The 8,161-nt window shown below is 32.7% G+C and overlaps 1 long non-coding RNA gene across 1 annotated transcript in view; it reads right to left on the bottom strand.

Moving 5' to 3' along the window:
• Positions 1-8,161, bottom strand: part of LOC111083153 — a 112,136-nt gene that overhangs the window by 56,967 nt on the left and 47,008 nt on the right. Inside the window, exon 2 of the long non-coding RNA XR_002608836.1 lies at positions 2,608-2,750. This is a non-coding gene — a long non-coding RNA (uncharacterized LOC111083153). The remainder of the gene's footprint in view (positions 1-2,607; positions 2,751-8,161) is intronic.

Raw genomic sequence — 8,161 nt, 5'->3', positions numbered from 1 at the left:
TACCTGTAACACTGGCTATTATCCTGACTACCTGTAACACTGGGTGTTATCCTGACTACCTGTAACACTGGGTATTATCCTGACTACCTGTAACACTGGCTATTATCCTGACTACCTGTAACTCTGGCTATTATCCTGACTACCTGTAACACTGGCTATTAGTCAGGATAATAGCCAGTGTTACAGGTAGTCAGGATACCTGTAACACTGGCTATTATCCTGACTACCTGTAACACTGGCTATTATCCTGACTACCTGTAACACTGGGTATTATCCTGACTAACTGTAACACTGGGTATTATCCTGACTACCTGTAACACTGGCTATTATCCTGACCACCTGTAACACTGGCTATTATCCTGACCACCTGTAACACTGGCTCTTCAGCTGATTATTTTCTGTGGGTATCATTTCCTTATCCTATGTAACGTTCTGCTTTTATCTATATTATATGTAAATAGAATATTATTAGCAAACTTAAACAATGCTTTAGAATCTGAACTAAAACGTCACAAATACACGTTAATTTAAAATAGTTAACCTCCAAAATAGTTACTTTTTATGGTAATTACATGGGTATAAGGTTTCGCAACAAGCACTAAATAAAATGAATTAAATAATAAAAATAGTTATCCTAGAAAATGGTTAACTTTTATGGTAATTACATGGGTATAAGGTTTCGCAACAAGCACTAAATAAAATGAATTAAATAATAAAACTAGTTATCCTAGAAAATGGTTAACTTTTATGGTAATTACATGGGTATAAGGTTTCGCAACAAGCATGCTGCGAATCACTAGAACTGAATTATTAATAACAGTTTTCAAACCAGTAAGCAGTGGCTTATCCTGTTGAACTCTCTGGATTTCCGGTGTATTCGTTCTTCAAGCAATGCAAATCTTTGATAAATATCTGCCAGTCGTTTTGATAAATACATAAAAATATGCTAAACACATTGCCTTTATTACCATTTCCCCTCAGGCCTTTAACTTTAATTAATTTGCCAAAGTAAAACTTCAGTAAATGCACACGGTGTGATGTGATATTCCTTTACGTTTGTTAATTAGTATTAGGTTCAAAATTTCCTTTGTCATCTAATAGAGCTATTACTTAAGTTTTGTTTATATATGATGCCAGCTGACACCCTGTTAAAATCAATTATACATTATCATTATTATAATGAGACAAAATGACTGACACTTTGTGATAAGTTTTTTTCTGATTTTAATTTGTAACTTCTTGTGTCAAGGTTATCTTGTTTGGTTAGAAGTTCAGTTGTGTCGTTTATAAAAGTCTTGGGCTGGTGTTTTCTAATTGTGAATATATTCTGTTTCGCATGAAGGTCTAATCTTCTTATTATAAGAATCGTGCAATTAACGTTTCAGTTATTCTTAACGTATAACAAAAGATTTGTTATAGCTCATTGTTCGTTTTTCTAAACGTGGTCTTTAGATTCTATTTTTCTGTTTCCGTAACTTGACAAACGAAGATTGTTATTGGTTTCTTTTAATCCAAGCTCAAAACGCTTGAATACATTACAAACTTGGTAACACACGAATGCTACTCAGCGTTAGGGTAATTAGTTTTTAATATCCGTTCCGTTCAAATGATTAAGCTCCCCAGAATGTTAGAGAAGCTGATCCCAGAGATATAAAATAGGGTATTTTTTTTTACTTCCAAGTGGCAAACATCGTCAGCAGGAATGTTTCACTAATCTATATATCATGATATATAAAGAGACCCGAGAAGATCAGAAAAGCGACAGCTTCAGTTTTAAATTATCAATTTAAAACAAAAACCCGTTATGTTCAATGTGTCGATACAGTTCAATATATTCTAACTTCAAATCTATACAGTATGAAAAACCATATCGTTTGTGTAATTATATAATCTCTATTTTTAACAAGAAAACACACAATACTTCATTTAATAAAACATTAATTTCATAATAGAAAAAATTGCAAAACTGAGCTACATTATGTCACGAATGTAGCACACCTATACGGTGCCAGACAACCAGAGGTAAAAGATAGGTTGTGAAACATTGTGAAAGAAGTAATGTTTAAATTTTTAGCTGCTATAACTGAATATGTTGTCTGTTTAACATCTGATGTTTCAAAAATATACATGAACACTTACCAAAGCAATTAATGTTTAAAATTTCATTTTAGGAACGTTTTATTCATTCACAACGAAGTTGAACCCTATTTTGAAATTAAACCGTTCCGTAGAACACAGGAACATGGATACAGGGCGGTTTTTGTTTCAAGCACCTGGATATGTTAAAGTTTAAACTAAATACGAATATTTTAAACATCTGCATGTGTTTAAGTTTAAACACTAATTATGTTTTGAAACAGCTGTTTGTAGGATAATAGATTTATTTCTGTACAACGATTCGTCTTTAACAGTGATTCATGATCACATACAACATCCTTCTATTTCAACCACAACCACTAAGACCAGATTTAAAAGAATAAATTCCAAAACTTCAGAAATATAAAATAATACTATCTTGTTCACATGTCACAAAATATATTTTATCCAATTTATTTAAAGCATGAAACATTTATGATAATATTTTCAAAACTAATAAATCAAAATTACCTGTTCGCAAACACTTTAATGCTAGACGTAAAAACTGCCAACCTTTCTCTTTCTACACAACTGTTTGTCATCACCCTTTTCCTTTAGTTGTGGCATGTTTCTTTTTCAAATAAATGAATACATTATGACGTACAAAGATCGCCCTATTAACGAAAAAATAACAACGTTCAAGCAAGTAAATTAATCATCCATATAGAAACTCAAAATAAAAACAAACCTTGCAGTCTAATGTAAACTATAATTATTACAGCAATAAAAATGGCATATATAAGTAATGAAGGTTCTGACAAAAATTAATCACTTTTTTTTAAATGTAAATGTATCTAATGTAACATTTACTCCACACGAGAAATAATCTAAACATTAATAAGAAACTTCTTCAAAAAATAATATTTATTTGAACTCTCACCACTGAAACAAAATTTATTCAATTCAAAAATGCCAGAACCGTACTATTACAATTATCTTAAGCTCCAAAGAACTACTAATTAATTACATTACTAGTAATGTAATTTTGGCACAGCTTAAACGTTTTATTCCACATCACAATCTTCACACAATAAATTAGTAGAATAGACATAAAGGACTAATTTTTACTATTCCCCTCTTTCGTTCTTCCTCATTTATCTTTATTTTTTAAACCAATTTTAACCAAAAGCACCTTTAACAATAATAATAAAAAACTAGCAACAGAGCAAACAAATATAATGGACTATATTGGGAAATTTCCGTCAGTAATGTGATTCACCTACATCCAGCATAAAAAAAAACAGTTTTGAAATTTGGAACAAATTATGAAAAGAGTATCCAGTGGATGTGTAGTTGGGTCATAAGTAAACAAAGATCAAATGGTGAATATCTTAAAGCTGACGAATAAAACGTGATGCTTTTTTGTAGTTGTATAATGAGCCAGCTACAAGAAAATGGCCAACCACCGTGAGATGGTCTTTACAGGAAGTGAATGATAGAATTAAACAGAGTTCTGAAAAAATGTCAGAAACGCTGGATAAGTTGGAGATAATTCTATAATCAACAAACAGAGCTTCGACTCCAGGACCAGGTTGTGTGAGATACATCAAAATCAAAACTATCTCGAGAGAAGAGATACCCGAGTCAGTTGAAATAATCAATTTATAAACTATGGAAGAAAAAAAATAAAGAAGGAACTTAATTACTGCTCAATGACAATGCTGCCCAAACCGTTCATACAGAAGAGATATAGACTAATAGAAATGTGAAATGTATGGGTAAAGTTGATGTAAAGGATAGCGGCAAAAAGACTTCTGAAAGACTTGAAGTACAGAGATTATCTGCCTTTCAAATGGGGAGGGGGAGAACAAAGAGATCCATAGCGCCAAATGTCAAACCAATCAGACATAGCAACCAGCAGTGTAGGCAAACATCCCAACATTAAGCTGTTGAGCTGTTTGACGATGAATGTGTCTACAATCGAGTAGATATTTGAATTTTGCAACACACTAAATGCTCTGAGAGTATAATACATTCTCATACAATGAATGTTGGCTATGCTGGACACCATGTGCTCTAACTAGTAATTTAGATATTGAAGATTTGAAATGGTTGAAACAACTCTAGGTTACCAAAAGAATCGCTACTGAGTTTTTCCACTTGGGAGGCCACAGTATGATACCATATACATACTTTTCACGATAGTATTATTACAAGCATGTCACACACGCCAATGAATTTGATTTGTCAGCAAGAAACCAGTAAATGCTTCTGCCAGAAGATCATAAATAACAAAATGTCTCTGCAAGAAAATATATCCTACTGAATGTTGGTTACCAGATATTACATAGACATCTTTCTCTCTCTCTCTTTACACTAACATAATGCAGACAGAAGAATTCCTCATTAGAATTATTTGATTCTCTGAGAGTTATGATGAACTGCAGATTGAAAATGCCTGCAAGTATTGATCATTTCAAAGAGAAACCAGTGAAGAGTATTAGCCATTTCAAATATGATGCAGTCCAGAAAGAAGCCTTATCAGTTTGATCGGAACAACAGTCATGATCCAATTCAGCCTGGTGTATCAGTGGAAAAGTGAGCAATGACTAAATTACTGAGGTGCACAATATATTCATACGAATAGTAACAGAAGCAATCACATCAGCATCCTATACTTTTTGGGTTGCTTTGAGCGATATAACTAGGAGACAAATGATTCTTGGCAACCAAGCCATACTCAGAGCAACCACAGCCGTATCTCATCCACTTCATAAGCACTTATTCAACTTCTAATCTCCAGACGTACTCTAAAAATTAGCATTAAGGAATTTGTAGTCTGAATGATCATATATCATAAAAAAATATCATTTGAACTGGAAAAATCCTCTTATTAAAGTTAAATAAACTATATATGCTTTAGTGAATATTCGAACTAAATTCAATGTGTTACAAATTTGAACTAGAAAAAGAAATTAAGAAAAATATTGAGTGTGTTAAATAAAAATGAATAAAAACTTCTGAGAGTTTTGATAGACAGTTTTACAATAAGTGTTCAAAACAAACTTGTATACAACTGATGTAATCAAAATTAAAGGCCAGAAAAATTTGCTTAGCAGAAAGTAAAAAGAAAAAAGTTATAAAAATGATAATGAAATAATAATGTGATCTAAGAAACTCACACCATAAAACTGGCCCGGCATGACCAGATGGTTAGGGCACTTGATTCGCTATTTGAGGGTCATGGACTCGAATCCCTGTCCCACCAAACATGCTCGCCCTTTCAGCCGTGGGGGCGTTATAATGTGACAGTCAATACCACTATTCGTTGGTAAAAGAGTAGCCCAAGAGTTGGCGGTGGGTGGTGATGACTAGCTGCCTTCCCTGTATTCTATTAGTGCTAAATTAGGGACGGCTAGCGCAGATAGCCTTTGTGTAGCTTTGCGCGAAATTCAAAACAAAACAAATCATCTATATTTCTATTCTGGACATAAGATAAATAAATATTACTTAGCCTACTCTAACTAAAATTTCTCAAATACATGCAATTAAACATATCCTAATTAACGTCTTAAAGAATTGTGTTTCCAGTTATGTCGTTGCTTGTAATGAGAAATTACAGATCAGGATAAATATAAAAATTTAAGTATTTCTAGCGTTCAAAAAATATCCACATAAAAGTTAAAGACATAAATTATCGTAATAATTTATGCATAATTAGAATAACTACCTCATTAACGAGCACACACAAACACAGAAAGATCCACATATTAAAATATGCTAATATTCGGTCCTTGTTTAAACCGACAGTCTCTTGCACAGGAATTTTTAAGACTTTCCAACCACTCAACTGTTGTAAGTCTTTGTCCTGATTTAAATTGCAAATACTGATATTAGTAAACTAAACAAGAACTCACCTTTTTTTTTCGAAATAAAAATGGAATGTTATTTTTGCTTGTTTTGACCTTTCAATTCTATGTTAGTAAGTTTTGAATGTGGTTGTCTAATCTATATTTTCGGTTATAAATGGTATTATTTATAATGATGTACACTAATCTGTTAGAAAAGAATAGGCACTTTGATCATAAGATAGTGAAAACATTTAGCGAGCAAAATAATTCTTGTTTATAGCATACATTCGGAATGGTTTTCTGTTTATGATGTACAATGAAAACAGGCAAAAGTAGAAAATATAAGATCAGACAGTGTTCTAGGAAAATAAGATCGCTAACTGTAGCTTATAATCTTGATTCATGCACGCCACATTTTGTTTTCGCAAATTTTCCCGTCTGAGTTGTTCTCTTTCTAACCTACAAGCCAAAATATCTAGAATGATCGCTTGTTAACGTGTAGTTTTAGTTCCTCAGTATTAGTGCATTACTTGCTATGACTGCCTAATTCCACGTAGTTGTAAAAACAAAAGAATGTGATAGTCAGTGGCTTATTACCTGGTTGAGCGGAAGTAAAATATTATATCCTATCTGATCTGTAGAGTAATATTTTCCACTCTCATGAAAGTTTTAGTACTGATGTATTTATATAGCCAGTATTAACGTTTCCTGGTTACGCGACAACATGAATACAAAGCTACTCTTTCCTGACATAACTTTTATTTTTCATCGTTTTAAAGTTTTCTGGCGTTTAAGCACGTCGTTTAGCTGCCTTACGACGTGGTTTAATTTTGTCGTACTCTCTGAGCGATAATTCAGGAGTACGAAGCTAAAGTAAGTGTGCTATGTTGTGACTATTAAGCCTAGTTGGATAATATTATTTATTGCTTCTTCACAAAAATGGTAGCTCAGAAAAAAACATATTCCTGTCTCTGATCCCTTACACAGTAGTATAACTGCTAATAAGTGGGCACGCTTTTAAGTTTCAGACGCATTTTGGTATAATGACGTAAAACCGAAAATAAAACCAAATGGAGACAACCACACTAATTTGTAATTTTTCAGTAATATAATTTTTACAATATACTCTTAAACACTCTCTCTCACGAACTGGCAGATGGATAACAAACTACTACGTTAGTAATGATTGTTAAAATATATTTTTGATGTTAAAACAGCAAATGATTTTAAGCTCGCATGATGTTATACACTTGTTTTGGTATTTCGAGGAACTCGGTTTGAAGAATTTTTACATAACCAAAATAACCAATTAATGCGTTTATTTCGTGTTCAGAGAACGTGTTCATAAATTAATTTGTGTTAAATGTCGAGTTATACATTTTCCCTCTTCGTTGCGTGATGTGTCATCTTAATCAACGTATAATTTTGTATTTTTTGAGTTTAATGTTTCCTATTTTGTGCAGTTTTAGGATGAGTTTGTTTTCAATTTTCTCACAAAGCTACACAAGGACTACCTGTGCATAGCCGTACGTAATTTTGAACTAATATACTATAAGAAAGGCAGTTAGTAAACAGTGACCACCATAAACTACTGAACTACTCTTGTCATAACAAATAGTGAGATTTGACCGTCACTCTTATAGTGCACCCACTGTCTCAAAGCTGAGAAGGAACGAGAGCTATGAGCATTCAGATTCACAGCCCGGGCACACTAACCACGACCGGCCCATTTTAGAAGGTGTGTTTATAGGTAAGTATTTTAAATTAGTGTTCTGTCTTGCCAATCTCGTCGTGACTACAACTTACAAGACCACCTAAACTGGTAAGACAAAACGCCTATTACTAATACGTGCCTATTAACATTAGGAATATCATACAGAATATGTGTTGTTATTATGTGGTATGATACTTACCACGTATTGGTGATTCTTAAGTTTCATAGTATTATGCGATACTGACTTTCTTAAGATTGTGTTACCTAAAGGGGATCGCATGACGTCTTTAGAGTACATTATACAGTTAAATGTATGTGTTTTTTCAACGTTATTAATGTTCTTCACTTAAACACCAATGGTTTTACGGTACAGGTTGATCTTTAATCTATCTATATCCATCTGGTTAATTCTTGAATGTTTATCCTATATATTTAAGTGTAGTTTATAACAAAGTTTCAAAATGTATTTATTTAGGGTATTTGTTTTTTGTTTTTGAATTTCGCGCAAAGCTACACGAGG

Source organism: Limulus polyphemus, unplaced genomic scaffold (genome assembly GCF_000517525.1).
Source record: "Limulus polyphemus unplaced genomic scaffold, Limulus_polyphemus-2.1.2 Scaffold136, whole genome shotgun sequence".
NCBI classification, from domain to species: domain Eukaryota; kingdom Metazoa; phylum Arthropoda; class Merostomata; order Xiphosura; family Limulidae; genus Limulus; species Limulus polyphemus.
The sequence above is the reverse complement of the archived record's forward strand: the minus strand, read 5'-3'. Positions and strand labels throughout refer to the sequence as shown.